The sequence below is a fragment of the Dermochelys coriacea genome, chromosome 9, assembly GCF_009764565.3.
Source record: "Dermochelys coriacea isolate rDerCor1 chromosome 9, rDerCor1.pri.v4, whole genome shotgun sequence".
NCBI lineage: Eukaryota > Metazoa > Chordata > Testudines > Dermochelyidae > Dermochelys > Dermochelys coriacea.
In genome coordinates this window covers 76,256,507-76,272,922 of record NC_050076.1, presented here as the reverse complement: position 1 = coordinate 76,272,922, position 16,416 = coordinate 76,256,507, and the positions used below count along the sequence as shown (strand labels likewise).

The 16,416-nt window shown below is 36.7% G+C and overlaps 1 long non-coding RNA gene across 10 annotated transcripts in view; it reads right to left on the bottom strand.

The window, feature by feature from the left end:
• LOC119860932 overlaps positions 1-16,416 on the bottom strand; it is a 162,874-nt gene that overhangs the window by 119,348 nt on the left and 27,110 nt on the right. For all 10 annotated transcript variants that reach the window (XR_005294694.2, XR_006274003.1, XR_006274004.1 and 7 more), the window contains exon 2: positions 8,280-8,415. This is a non-coding gene — a long non-coding RNA (uncharacterized LOC119860932). The remainder of the gene's footprint in view (positions 1-8,279; positions 8,416-16,416) is intronic.

Below are 16,416 nucleotides of genomic sequence, written 5' to 3'. Positions count from 1 at the left end.
CCTCCCCTACATACACACTCCCCACAACAATTCTGCAACATGGGAAAAGAAAAAAAATACAAATCAGTTTTAGTTCACATGAAAACATTTTTGTCCTACCAAAAGGCCTCAAACGTGCAATCTGAACCATGAAGGGAAACCCCTGTGCTTGCGCAGAGCTCAATTGGCTTCAATGATCCTCCATCCAGGTCTGAGCATTTACCAGCACGGAGTCCCACGGCACTGAGTGGGGCTCTGCATACACCCAGGATTCCCGCTGCATGGATCAGGCTGCAGGATGAGGACTCCAGTCCCTTCCAATCTCCCATCACTTTATTTGCATTGGGTTATCCAGTGTGGCCTATCAGGACATCCTACGTGGTAATTACATATATTCATACAAAAATCATTCACACGGTTTCATTAGAAAACTACAGAATCTTCAGTCAGAGTTTCTTTCATTAAGCATCCAGGCTTCAGTACTTCTTCCAGCCAAATTCTGTGTTACCGCTGAAGAAGAAATAAGAGACTATGAAAATGCTGTAGCTTTTAAAAACAAACATCAGAAGAAAAGTGGTAAGGATGCACTTGATGCCATCTTGAATGACTTAGAAGAGAATGCTATTGCTGATTGCAAGCTTTCTGTTTAAATAGGTCAGTGTCTGGAAGGACTGTAGCTTAGATATTTATAGCAATATTTCTTCTTGGGTGGTTTTGTTTAATATCAATACAATTTTGTTATGTTCAACTTTCCAAAAGAAATGTTTTGTGGCAGTACTGGTCTTTCCAATGAAACATTATACACTGTCAGACTCTGGATTGTTTCTTAGTTGTCATTGTTTAAGGCTGATAGTCTTCACCTGAGATGTACTGAGGGCTTCATTTAAAATTTTACCAAGTGTATTCGACTTTGATTATTCCTGTTTTATCTAAGGCTAATCAATTACTATTGAAGTAACATTTTATAGAAGCAAAAAAAAATCCTAAAAAGTTTTACAAAACAGAAACGTTATGTGTGGGATTTTCATAACTACTCAGCACTGGTCTGACTCTGCTCCCATTAGTGATTACCTCTGAAACTTCCATTGTATGATAATAATAATAATATAAATATTATGTCAATATAAGATATGACAAAGAACCCCATCCCTAAAATACGTAAGCACCTGAGTCACTCACCTATTTAAATCTTCACAAGATCAGGCCTTAGTACTGAATCTTTCAATTAATAGAATTAGTACTCATTTTGGCCTCCATGGCTTGGTCACTGATTTATTTTCCCTTGCACAGGAGAAATCAAGGAAAGTGAGGTTGGCTTTGGTTTTGCAAAATCAGGGGTGGATTGGAACCAGGTACCATTTATGGGGTTCAGATAAATGGCTCATTTCTGACTAACTCTAGCCTAGCACATCTTTTCACAGCTTTGCTCACAAACGTACATCATTGTTTTCCTACCCTCTACAGCTCAGTGTCAAACATCACATATGGCATGCATATGAAAGCATTCAGCATGTGGGAACTAGCAGGAAAATGCCACATTACCAGTAGTGATCATGTAGATATACAGCATGGCAATACAAGGAAAACTATTTCCAGACTTTTTTTCAGATGTGGATACAGCTAACACATCACTTATTGTAGAACTCAGTCGGGTGATAATATAACAATGTTTTACAGTAATAGGTTAGCTTTATATTACCCATCACTCTTCAAAGGCTTAATTTGCAAGGTGCTGAGCAGACTCAACTCCCAACAATTTTAGCAAGAGCTGATGGTGCTCAGTGCTTGGCAGCGTAAGATCCAAATAGTGGGGAAAACATTCTTGCTACAGACAAACCATCATATCTGAAGGTTAATTTTTTTTTACTATATCCTTAAAAATTTCTTCCATTATTGGGGAAAAAACAGTTATATAAACATACTTAAAAGAAAAATACATTGCTCTCATTTTTAAAGAGATGCCTTAGGCAATGATAACTTACATAAAGTTGCCCTCATTTGTGTGATAGTGCATGTAAGTTACCTAAGGTGACTAGCATAAAATGACAATTCAAAAGTTTGAAAACAAGTTTCACACAAAAATCAATCAATCAATCACAAGATGGTTGACACCCAATATAATGGGACAAAAGCTCCCTTCACAATTTAATCAGTTGTGTGGGAATTTTTTGTTTTGGAGGCGGGGAGTAGAAATCATTTTAAAATATTCATTTACTCTATACTTTAAAACAGAGTAATTATTCATAGGTTATCACAGAACTGGAAGGGAGTAAAAACATTCTTATGCCAACAGGTCCATTTCTCTACCTTATCTCCAAAGCCTAGTCTTATTTAGCCTAATCAAGGTGTTCATTCTCCCATTTCTAGAAATCCTTCATAACGGAGTGTATCAGAGGCAGAGTATATAGTGATATATTCTTGTTAAAATCATCTTTTCTTAATATCCTTCCTTATTCTTTCTCTGCTCCACATAGACATTTTAAAGCATCTCTATACAAGTTTTAAGAAGCTAAACAGCAGCAGAAATCCAACAAGTAGTATTTGTTTAAAAACCAAACACAAAAATATAATCCTTTTTTGCCTGTATATATTGGGCAAAAGTTATAAACTCTGTGTGTGGGTCTGAATGAGAGAGAGAGAGAAATGATTAAAAATATACCAAGAGCCATGAATGCATTTTACTGTCATTTCCTTTGATTAACCTTCACCTGACCTCAATCCCTAAGGCAATTTCAGTTTCTTTTTGTTCTTACATTTAATTCTTCAGTCTGCCAGGTAAGTACATCTCTGTCATTAAAGAGCATTCATCAAGAACAGACTGTTTTTACGGAGTTTTTCAGAGAAATATGTGCTCTAGAGAATTGTTTGCAAAACCTTTAAACTCACAATATCTGATAAAGTTTGGCCCAAACTTTAGATTTTATGAGACCTACACTAAGATCAACAGACATTATTACATGACTTTTTTTACTGGATATTTTTTAAGCAAAAGAAAAAAAACTGTCCTGAAGTCATTTGAGCTACACCAATTTAAATCAACTGTGGGTCTCTGAATTGCCAACTCTCATGGTTTTATCATAAGTGTTATGATACTGGTGATGGTGGTAGGGGTGGGGGGGGCTTAAGGCTCTAGATCTGTGAGAATCTCAGCTTTCATTTTATAAAATATGTAAGTTGTTATCCCCACATGGCTTTGGAGAATAGCTGGTAAACATGACCTAAAAACTCAAAAACCAGAGAGCAATTAGATTGTAAACGCTTTGAGTCAGAAACCATCTCTTTGTTCTGTGCCAGTACAACACCTAGCACAATGGGACCCTAGTCCATGACTGGAGTTTGTAGGTGATACCACAATATAAATTAATAATAAATTATTTTAAGCTAGTCTCATCATTTTGGGAGGTATCCAGAGATTTTTTCTTAGTTGATATTGGCAAATGTTTGAAGCTGCCTATCCAACTCCAAATGGCATTAAAAAATTGAAAAGCTGGAAATGGTCCACAAAAGAGGTATGAGAATGATTCAAGAACTGGGAAACAGGCCTGATAATGAGAGATTAAAGAAGCTTGATCTAGTTTGTTTATTAAAAACAAGATTAAAGGGTGACTTGACCATGGTGTACAAGTATTTATACAGGGAACAAATTTCAGGTAGTATACATCTCTTTAATCTAGTATGAAAAGGCATAATGAGATCCAATGACTGGAAGTTGAAGCTAGACAAATTCAAACTAGAAATAAAGTGCATATTTTTTACAGTGAGAGTAATTAACCATTGGAACAACTTACATATGGTCATAGAGAATCAACCATCACTTGCAGTCTTAAAATCAAGATTGGATATTTTCCTAAAAGATATGCTATGGCTTGAACAGAAGTAATGGGCTTGATGCAAGAACTATTGAGTAAGGGTCTGTGCCCCAGGTTATGCAGAAGGTCAGACTAGATGACATAATGGTTAGAAGTGGTCAGGAGACAGTTTTCCCTTTCGAAATTTTCAATTTTTTTTCCTGTCCCTGGAACAAAAAGTCAAAGTCTCAAAATTTTTCATGAACTAATAATAAAATAAAATAAAATTTGGATCAGGTTCATTGAAACATTGCATCCTGATAATTTTGAAATATTTCATTTCTATTTCAACCTTTTCTTTAAAAAATTACCTTATATCGAAAATTTTGAAATGAGATGTCATTTCAAACAAAAAGCAAAACTTTTCATTTAAAAAGTGTTGAAACAGGATGCTTCAACAGGGTTCAAAAAAAATTATTCAATTTTTTAAAATCAGTAGTTTTATCAAAACTGCCCCTTTCCTATGAACAATTTCCATTTCAATGAATCAGCATTTTCCAATAAAAAAAGTTGATTTGGAATATTCCCAACTAATTCTAATAATGGCCCCTTCTAGCCTGAAACTGTATGAATAAAAACACATATCCACACACCTCTCTAATGCGGGGGGGTTAAATGCATAAACTATATTTATGTAGTTTCTTTGTCACGAATGCACGCATTTCTAAAGGAGGCACATAACTGCTCACAACAAGTCTGTTTGCATTGGACTAAACTGTCCTCAGCAGTGAAAGATTCTGCAAACAGTCTTCTATAACAAACATATATGGTGGGCTCTAATAAAATAGCCAGCTCTTCAATGACAGATGTACTTACCTGATAAAGTGCAGTATTTAAATGTAGGGGCAAAAGGAAATGAAATAGCCTTAGGGAGTGAGGTCAGGTGAAGGTTAATCAAAGGAAATGACAGTTAAATGGGATACATGGCTCTTGAGACTATGCATGTGCATTTTGTTGAAAAATATGTAGTGTGCTTTCCCTGTATTTAGAGGCAAGCCAAAATAATATACATATATAAATATATACATATATAAAAAGAAACATAGCCCACACATCCTTCATAGCCCCACAGTCTACAAATGGATCTCTCATTGATGACCCAAAATCATTGGCTGAGGGATGAAGAAAACTAAGGTCTTACCAGAACAAGACAACTATCACTGAATTTATGTCATTATTATGAAGTACAATTGAGATCCAAACCACCCCTATTTGGAGAGCTAAAATTATTCAGTGAAGTTGTCAGTGTTTGGAACCTAGCACCCACAGCTCTCCTTTACACTTCCCTTACATTTATTGTCTAAAGTTGGTGATCTTTTCTCAAAATAGGTATTTGAGCAAATAAGAGGAAAACTAGAGCTGGGCAAATACTAAAAAAAATGTCTGTAAATATTGATTTGGATTTTAAAATGACTTTGCTTTGGTGATATGGATGTCTTTTTGTGTTTACTTTCCAACTACTTTCATACCATTGGATTTTTACTACCCGTTCTGTTTGTTAAAACAAATTATAAACTTGCATATTTGTGGAAAGGGATTTTTAAATTTGCCCTCCACAAACGTTCACCCCAGAAATCTGATTATAGGAGTTTCCTTCAACTTGTCAGGGAACAGAAACAATACCATGTGTCTTGTAATAAGTCACAACTAAGCAATATAGCTTAAATTTCTGATTCTGAATTGCAGGCCACATAGTCATTGAAACTGAAAAAAAAATTTACCGAATAATTCAAAAACATACCACAAACAGAAGATAAAATTCATCAACTTGGTTATTCATTATGAGTTATTCACTCAGCTCTACTAAAATCTAATCAGTTTCTAAAAAAAGCATCCAAAACGTGTTTTAAATATAAGTTGCAATAATGAAATATGGCAGTTGATCTTGAAATATGCCCAGTTGATCTTGAAATGTGCCCTTACCCAGAGTTATTAATCCCCCATCACTTTGACAATTGATTTTGAACACCGTCTGTTGCAGAGTCTTTATAATACAAGATCATAAACATTCAAAACTAATTTATTGCTCTTTGTTCCACCTGGCAAAAATGCAATGTCAAACTGAGGTTGTTCTGAAACAAAGATGCAGATTAATATTTGTATATTATTTTTCTCCATATTATAGTAAAAAAATGTCCACAGAAAAGCATAGAAAAAGGAAGAAACTACACTCCCTTTAACCACTGGAAAATATTTGTACAAATAGTGTCAGGCCATTTTTTAAAAAGTTTGTGTGTGGGGTGGGGGGAATATCACTATTTGGAGCTATCATTACTGATATTTTTGTTCAGTTGTTTGTTAACTAATAAATATTAGTCCAGATTTTCAAAGGTATGTGTGTAAAAGTGTTCCTCTGCACATGCATATAGATACATGCATGCACTCATCAGGTGTGTGTAGATATATGCATGTGCTCTCAAGTAACATTTACATCTATGCAATTGGGGCTTGCAAACATGTTCCTGCAGGTTTGTACACATTCTTTAGAAAAATAGGTCATTTCACAAGCCCTCATCAATTAAGCTTGTTTTGAAAATTCACTAACCAGTATTTTCTGCACTGCCAGTTATCACTTCTCATTTTCATCTCAGAGAGACCCACAATTCCAGACCAAACCAAAATAATGAGGGGGAGGAGTAGTGAGATTAGGAGGTAGTTAAAACAATATATAAATAAAGCACATGTTCACGTAAAAAAAATGATCAGTGCAGCAGTTACTTCTGAATGAATACCTCCAACTTGTTTGCATATTCTGCAGGCATGAACTCAGCTATTAGGGAAAGAACCATTACAGCTGTTGCACCTGTAAATAGCATTTTTGCTATTTCTGCAGCATACTCTGTGCTTTCTTGTCAACACACCCCTTTTATTAATGAATTTGTACTTCTCACAAGTCTTTAATGGAATAGATTTGTTTTCATAAATATTTCTCCAGTTACTATCTGGGTTATATATATAATATATATTATATATTTCGATCCCATGTACTTATCTGTTATATACACAGTTCATAATTTATACTTTTCATCTATGCTATCCAATTTGAATTATTCACTTTAACTGACCTAGTATATTGATTTGTAATGATGTTTAAGGACTATTGTTAAAGGATGAAAAAGAACGAATTACCAAGAAGCTTGTTGTAAGAATAAAGTCTTGTTCCAAGACTGCCTGAATTATAAGATTTCTAAAGTCAGCTACTGAAGTATTAAAGAAACAAAGATATGGAAAGAAGGTGTTTCAAAATAAAAACATGCCTTTTTGTAAGTTTCTGTTGCTCCGAGTTTCCAAAGTAACTTTTCTTTCTAAAAAGACAAAACTGTAGTTTTTTTTCTTATTTCTTTTTCTTCAAAATAATGATCCCTGACACTTTTTAAATTTACATACTGGGTAATCTGTAGAATATAGACTTGCTCAGTTATCCTGGCAAGCTTCACTTTGCCTCCTTCTTAAGTTTTTTTTTCTCTGAGTACCATGTATATTAAGTGGAAGACCTATCTGACTGTGTACTGGGAACATAGTATTCACGAGTCCGTAGACTCATGAATAGTCTCTAAGCTCTCACACCCAAAGAAAGTTCAAACAAAGTCAACGGAGAAAACTTTCAGTAAGTACACAGAGGGGCTGGTTTTGTTCTGAACTCAGAATTTTTTTTTCTATCAATAACTAGTTTCACTTTTAGATAAAACCACCAAATCTCCAAACATTAAATATATACACTTTGACAGCTTTCAAAGCTTGCTTTCTATCCAAAAGTTGATGAGAAAACTCAATTAAATTCCTCAGAGCACATAAGGGGCCTCTTTTCTAGAGTATGAATCTCCAGCAAACTGCTCATTTCACTTCTGCATAAAGGTAGGCAAAAAGCATATTTTGGGGGTCTTTTCTCTCCCACGCCGATTTGGGGTCCAAAGACTATAAGAGCCTTCTGGTGCCCTTTGACATTCAGACTTGCAGCATCTCAACCATCAGTCAGTGCTCAGGTAACAAAAGAGCACTGAAACCTCCAGTTGTCATCTCTGTGCTACATCTGTTGGCCATGCTGTTAGGAAGCTTTGACCCCATCATTTGGCTGTAAATAGCGTGGAAATCAACAACAAAAACCTAAGTGAACAGGAAAACTGGAAGTTACAAGTCAGGGTCAACAGATTTTCTTTGAAAACATACCTGTGAAGATATAAGGAATCGCTGAATTAAATTAAATCAAAGCAAACCTGCTATTTAACACTGCTAAAATTGTGAAGATGTGTCACTGATTTAGTGACTATCTGCAAATATGCCTCCCCATTTGATTAACATGTTTGTATTTCCATTTAATTTATAAGTCATCTTTGGGAAGATTTTAATTAAGAGTTTTAATATATAATAGAAGGTCTATTGTATTATAGCAGAAATATTTTCCCTGTCCACCAGAATACTTTTTATTTCAGCTTCACACTCAAGGGTTCTCACCTGTTCTCCTTATGCTGGTTGAAAACTTGTATCCAATCTGTCTGAATCAAATTGTTTGTGTTTGTCTGAATACCATCATCTTCCTAGTGTATCACTTATAGTTAACCATAAATGCAGGCATTGTCTTCCACTCCACCTACAAGCCAAATCAGACATTATTACCCATTTCAGTTAAATTTCACCACTTCTGTACTGTAGTTTGTTTTTCATTTGAACTCTGAAAGAAGAACAAACATGATCTAGTTGGAGGGCAAAAGAAGAATCAAAAGAAATTGTGTGCTGAAAAAAATGGTATGAATTAAAAGATCTACTTTTTTTCCCCTATTTTATTTATTCCCAAGGTTACAATGCATAATTTTACACAAACTCAATTACATAGCTCAGTGATTTACTGGCAAAGCTGGTCAGAAGATGCTATCAGGCTTTAACTAATGTGTTTGCCTATTTACAATACAAAATAAATCCTCAGAAAATTACAAAATGGGCAAAAACAACACCCCGCCACCCCCCACATACTAATGTAAAGTCAGAAATGCATCTAATGTGACACAATATGAGGGTTGAAAAGAAGTTCCCTGAACATTGTTTTCATTTGGCAGACAACTGGTCAATCATGGTTCAGATATGGGTTCAATCTTTCAGCTCATGCACTAGGATTCCAATCCAGCAACATATTTGAGCATGTGGGTAGATTTAAGCACGAGTAAACTTATTGACTTCAAAGCTAAGTGTTGTCTTTATGCTTTTTTGGCAATTTCCTAAGGATCAGTTAGCATTATAAAAGGGTGAACATATTGACTATGACGGGACCACTCATGTACTTACAGTGACGCATGGACCTAAGTGCTTTGCTAGATTTGGGCCTCCCAGCCATTTGGTAACAGATTTGAAAGTGTATCATGTTAACAACGAGCTACATTAATGTGTCATGAGCTGATACTTATACCTTAGAGGAGGTGATTGCTGCAAGTGGAAATGTTCAAAATTTGTAAATAACTGAAGAAAGAGCTCCATGAAGCTCATCATTCACCAACAGAATCTGGTCCAATAAATGATATTACCTCACCCACCTTTTCTTTCCCAAAGGGGACACAGCAGGGAGCCTCATCAGAATGTTCCTTGGACATAGGCAGCATGAAGCTGGAATTTCCTAACCAAACCAAAAAGCAAAGGTTTCTCATGGTTCAGTCCTCTGGAATAATCTGACATGATTTTATACATGATGTGTACCTAAAATGACCTATTATGCACATCTCATGGTCTAAGTTTGTGTGAATTGACTGTGTTTATTTACTCATTTCTACCACAAAGCAATTGCTTCATCAAACATGAAATACCACAATATGCTAGAACACCAAATTTTGCTAACAAGGGCCTGACCCTGCAATTCTACAAATGGATTCTGCAAATCCACTCAGGAGGAACCTTACTGAAGTCAATGGGGCTTCTGATAGGCACTCTACTGGATCCAACTTCAGGCTTGGTACCTTGCTGAACACATTTAAATAATCTGGATGATACATTAAATGGATTTGTACTATCAGAATACACAGGAGTGGGTTATTAATAATATTATTGATGGTGTCACATTGATGCTAGGTCAGCACAGTTGAATTCTGACCCTATTTAAGTCCATGGAGAAACTCCCATTGACTTCAATTGACCAGGATTTCACCCATCAAATATGAGGCAGAAGAGATGTAAGGAGTTAAAGTGTTGGCTTCCTAATGAACAGCTTCCATTTTTTAAAATTATAATTCAGTCAGCAAGAAGCAATCTTTCTTGAAGTGGAAACCAATCTCAACTAAACTCCTTGAGCTCTGTTTCATTCATCAAGAGAGAAAACATGGGTGCACGTGCCATGTCCTAACAAGAGAAAATCATAAGGAGAAGAGGACAATGTCTGATTAAATAAATATAAAACAACACCCTTCTCAGTCCTAGCAAACCCAGGTTTCATTGCCCCCCATAATATTACATCCCCGTTTATTAATTTCAGTGAAATTGCTCTGAGTATTGCTATGTAACCTTAGATCTTATCACTTGGAGTATATTCAGTCCTGATTTAACCAATGAAAATGGCTTACCTTTGTTGTATACATGTATTGTAAGGCTAAACATAAATAGGGGTTGTAGAGATGTAATTGCAAGAAGATTTTGACCAAGTGACTCTAAAATAACTCTCAACCACATAATGCTGGATTTAAAATTAATAGATATTTAAACCCTGAGGGACATTCCCCATCAATGTACACACTACTCAGATTTGGGGGAGGTAACAACTTGAGAGTGTCTGTGTGGTACATATTTTGGTACATATACTCATTCTGAATACAGGTAACATATGACCATAATGGCTTCAGGGGTCATCCTGATGGATATGTGTGTAAGGAATATACATGAAGAGTCGTACTGCCCAGGGAGAAAAGAGATGAAAAGAGCAGCACAAGTAACCTACTCCTGTGTACGGATGCCTGTGCAATGGGGTTTTCTTCCCTGGGGATCCCAGCACTGTATCCCCACCCAGCACCTGGCCCCCTACATGAAGCACCTTCTCATGTTCAGCATCACAGAGCTCCCTGCCCAGCTGCTTTGGATGACATTGCCTGACATTTCTATATTTTAATGCCACTATAAATAGTAAAGAGTCATTTTCAATTGATAAAAATAATTAATTCCCTGTAGGTTAGCCACCCAGGCCAACTGAGCGAGCTTCTTAACCCAAGATACCAAAATAACCCCCTGAAAAAGGTTTGTTTGAGGGGAGGGGTATTTTTAACTTTTTTAAATCTCAGTGATTTAGAACCTTATTATATTTTGCAACAATATATGTAGCATAACAGGACAGACTTAACATCTGCATTTAGACACCACCTGCCTTTTAGGGATCTCATCTTAGGCAAGCATGTTGTGGTAGATCAGGAAGTACAGAATATGCTCTCTTTTACATCCTTTCCACTTCATATTTTAAACAACACTTAGTGCCCTTCCGCCCATTATTTTATTTATTTGAACATTTTCTTATCTATTTAGGTACTTACGCTCCTTTATTGCCACAGCCTCACAATCATTACTGGCTTTTATTTTCACAACAGCCTTGTAAGGTAGGAAAGTACTATTCCAGTTTTACAGATGGTGAACTGAGGCACAGAGTGCATTAAGTGACTTGCTCAAAGTCACACAGGAAGCCTAGAAAAGCAGAGAATTGAACAGTGCTCTCCTGAGTCCTAGTCCAATGATTTATCCATTAGACCATCATTCCTACTCTATTGTCTTCTTATTCATTATTTTTTTCCCTTTCCTGTATAAACTCCCTCTCGTTGTTCTTCACATTCGACTTTTGATTGCAATGGTTATTTAAGGCTCTGATCCTGCAAAAACGAATGCACATACTGAACTTTACACTCATGCATAGACCCACTGAAGTCAATGGGAACGTTCATGTGCAAAAAGTTAAGAATATGTGCATGAATTCTGGTGGGATCCGGGCCACAATTTTTTTATTGTATTACCGCAGAATGCCCAGGCAGAAGTGACATTTAAAAATAATACTGTATATATTTCACAAAATTCCCTTGCATTTCAATAGAAAAAATGCATAAAAAATTCCTTCACTGATATAATCTCTTTCTCATCAGTTTGCTATTTTCTGTAGAGGGGGAAGATAATTGTAAAGGCATAGTTCCCAAGTTACCTGAAAGCATAAAAACTCACTTACATGTTACATATTAAAAACACAAATCACATTTTAATGAACTGCTTTCTTAAGTGTGAATTTCCAAAAAAATTACCTTAATTGTGACCTTATAAAACATTTGATATTGATGACTCAGACTTTTCAATTAAATAGCAATAATGCAACAAAAAGAAAACAAAGCAATGTGTCATAAAAAACAGAAGTGTCATAAATACTATTGTTTTATTTACAGTTTAATTTTTAATGGAATCTGTACACTGGTCAAAATTCTGACAGGAAGATTGACATTCAAAACAGGGAGGGATTAGGATTCAGAATTCCTGGCTCTGCCACTGGCTCACTGTGTAACTCTGGACAAGGTAGGCCAAAATTTTCAAAGGTAGCCACTCACTGTTGCCTTCATTTTTGTAGGCCCAGTTTGAGACACACAGGGCCTGTTTCCCAGTGGTACTGAGCATCCAAAATTAAAATTTACTTCCCCTGGAGTTGTGGAGACTCAGCAGCTCTGAAAATCAAAATCTTGGTGTCTCAAGTTTGTCATACAAAAGCTGAGGCACCGAACACTAGAGGCCATATTTGAAAAAATTAACTATACCTTGATGTACCTCAGTTTACTCACCTGTAAAATGAGTGTAATGGCATTTAACTACCTAGCTCATTGCAACCAGGTTTGTACAGTACTCTGAGAATCTCAAAGGGTAGGCATCGTATACTAGTAAATGCACATTATTATTATTACAAACCACCCAGTTCAGGAGATGTCCACGTTAAGATGCACATTTCCGTGCCTGGACATATTTATTCATTTCTGTACTCTAACGCTATCTGCAGCAAAGAAAATGTTTTCCCCATTATTCATCAATACTCTTGTTTTACTTTTGCATGGCTAGTCCTAGGTCTGGACTTGCTCTGCATTGTTCAAATGGCATTCCTTGGCTCTGAGATCCATTGCTATAAACATGACTTTCCTGCACCTGATAATCTCAGTTAGCTTTGGCAGAAATTAACTAATAATTTTCTTATGCATTTTCAGTAGTCCCAGGTGTCATAAATTAGGAGTCCTTCTCTTAACTTCCCCTTATATTGTGATTATTCAATGTTTTATTTTCCTTACTAAAACTGCTTATAGACTCATAGACTTTAAAGGTCAGAAGGGACCATTATGATCCTATAGTTTGACCTCCTGCACATTGCAGGCCACAGAACCTCACCCACCCACTCCTGAAATAGACTGAACTCCTCAAATCATGGTTTAAAAACTTAAAATTACAGAAAATTCATCATTTACACTAGTTTAAACCTGCAAGTGACCTGTGATTCATGATGCAGAGAAAGACAACCCCATCCCCAACAGGGTCTCTGCCAATCTGACCCGGAGGAAATTACTTCCCAACCCCAGATATGGCGATCAGTTAGACCCTGAGCATGTGGGCAAGACCCACCAGGCACATATCTGGGAAAGAATTTTCTGTAGTAACTCAGAGTCCTCCCTATCTGGTGTCCCGTCTCCAATCATAGGGGATTTTTGCTACAGCCAGTTGCTGATGGGCCACATGCAATTGTAGGCAGACCCATCATATCATCCCTTCCATAAACTTATCAAGCTCACTCTTGAAGCCAGTTGGGTTTTTTGCCTCCACTACTCTCCTTGGAAGTCTGTTCCAGACTTTCATTGCTCTGATGGTTAGAAACCTTTGCCTAATTTCAAGCCTAAACTTGCTGATGGCCAGTTTATACCCATTTGTTCTTGTGTCCACATTGGAGCTTAACATAAATAACTCATCTCCCTCCCTGGTATTTATGCATGTGAAGTATTTAGAGAGAGCAATCTTATCTCCCCTCAGTCTTCTTTTGTTTAGGCTAAACAAACCAAGCTCTTTGAGTCTCCTCTCATAAAGTAGGTTTTTCATTCCTCGGATTATATCTGCACCTGTCCCAGTTTGAATTAATATTTCTTAAACATGGGAAACCAGAGTTGCACACAGTATTCCAGATGAGGTCTCACCAGAGCCTTGTATAATGGTACTAACACTTCCCTGTCTCTACTAGAAATACCTCGCCTGATGCATCCTAGGACTGCATTAGCCTTTTTCATGGCTGCATCACACTGACAGCTCATAGACATCCTGTGATCAACAAATACACCCAGGTCTTTCTCTTCTTCTGTCATTTCCAACTGATAAATCCCCAGTTTATAGCAAAAATTCTTGTTCTTAGTCTCTAAATCCATGACCTTGCATTTTGCACTATTAAATTTCATCCCATTTCTATCACTCCAATTTATAAGGTCATCCAGAGCTTATTGTATGATATTCTGGTCCTCCTCCGTATTGGCAATACCTCCCAACTTTGTGTCATCCACAAATTTTATTAGCACACTCACACTTTTTGTGCCAAGGTCAGCAATAAAAATGGTAAATAAGATTGGCCCCAAGACTGATCCCTGAGGAACTCCACTAGTAACCTCCCTCCAGCCTGACAGTTCACCTTTCAGTATGACCCGTTGTAGTCTCCCCTTTAACCGAGTCTTTATCCACCTTTCAATTCTCATATTAATCCTGATCTTCTCCAATTTAACTAATAATTCCCCATGTGTAACTGTATCAAATGCCTTACTGAAATCTAAGTAGATTAGATCCTTTGCATTTCCTTTGTCTAAAAAACTTAGTTATCTTCTCCAAGAAGGAGATTAGGTTGGTCTGGCACGATCTACCTTTTGTAGCACCGTATTGTATTTTAATCCCAGTGACTATTTATCTCTATGTCCTTAACTATTTTCTCTTTCAAAATGTACAACTGAGGTCAAACAGACAGCTCTGTAGTTTCACTTTTTTTTCTCCTTTCTTAAAAATTGGAACTATATTAGCAATTCTCCAGTCATAGGTTATGACCCCCAAGTGTACAGATTCATTAAAAATCCTTGCTATTGCTCTTGCAATTCAATGTACCAGTTCCTTTAATATTCTTTAATAGAGATTATCCAGGCCCCCTGATTTAGTCCCATTAAGCTATTTGAGTTTGACTTCAACCTCGAATGTGGTAATTTCTACCTCTGTATCCTCATTGACATTAGCCACCCTACCACGACCCCAGAATTCTTCATTAGCCTCATTAAAAACTAAGGCAAAGTATTTGTTTAGGAGTTGGGTCATGTGTAGATAATCTTTAATCTCCATCCCATCCTCAGTGCCTAGCAGTCCCAGTTCTTCTTTCCCTGTTTTCTTTTTATTTATATGGCTATAGAACCTTTTACTGATAGTTTTAATTCCCTTTGCAAGGTCCAACTCTTCTTGCCTTTTGGCAGTTCTCACTTTATCCCTACAGGAGGCAGCTTTCCTTGTTGATCCCTCCCATCTTCCATTCCTTGTAGGCTTTCTGCTTTCTCTTAATCATCCGTTAGAGATACTTGCTTATCTACCTTGGTCTGCCACCCTTCCCTAAAAATATTCCCTTTCTTGGGATATGGGATTCGGATAGCTTTTGCAACTTTGACTTAAAGTAATTCCAAGCCTCCTCCACATTCAGATCCTTGAGTTCTTCAGTCTAGTCCACTTCTTTAATTAATTCCCTTAATTTTTTAGAGTTAGCTCTTTTGAAATCAAGGACCCTTGTTGCAGATCTATTTTTGTTTATCCTTCCATTTAGTTTAAACTGAATTAGCTCATGATCACTCGAACCAAGGTTGTCCCCTACAGCCAGTTCTTCTATGAGGTCCTCGCTACTCACCAATACCAAATTTAAAATGGCCTTACCTCTTGTTGGTTCAGCAACTATTTAGTGAAGAAATCTGTCAGCTATCACATCCAGGAAAATCTGGGCCCTATTATTATTAGTAGCATTTGTCCTCCAATCTACACCTGGGAAGTTAAAGTCTCCCATAATCACACAATTCCCATTAGTATTTATTTCACTAAAAACATTAAAGAGGTCTCTGTCCATATCTAAATCAGATTCTAATGGTTGGTAGCATATCCCAAGCACTATATCAGAGGAACCTAGAATAGCTTTCTTCCCCAAAATGATTTTGGTTCAAACAGACTCTCTTATCCATTCCATCATTTCTAATTTCTTCACAGTCTACCTCATCATTGATATACAATGCTACTCTGTCACTTTTGCCTTTATTTCTGTCTTTTCTGAACAGCACATGCCCGTCAATACCTGTACTCCAGTCATGACTACTATTTCACCATGTTTCTGTTATCTGTATAATATTTGGTTTCACTTCCTGTACCAGTAGTTCTAGGTCCTGCATTGTGTTACCCAGGCTCCTTGTATTGGTGTATAAACATCTTAACTGTTGCTGCTTGGGTTCGCCCACATTCCTTGCCCAATTGGGTACAGTCATTCTACTGCCAGTATTACCTATTTGACTGGTATCAGCATTAGCCTTTCTCTTAATGCCCATTCTCCTCCCTACTGCTGTTTCCTTTCCTGCTG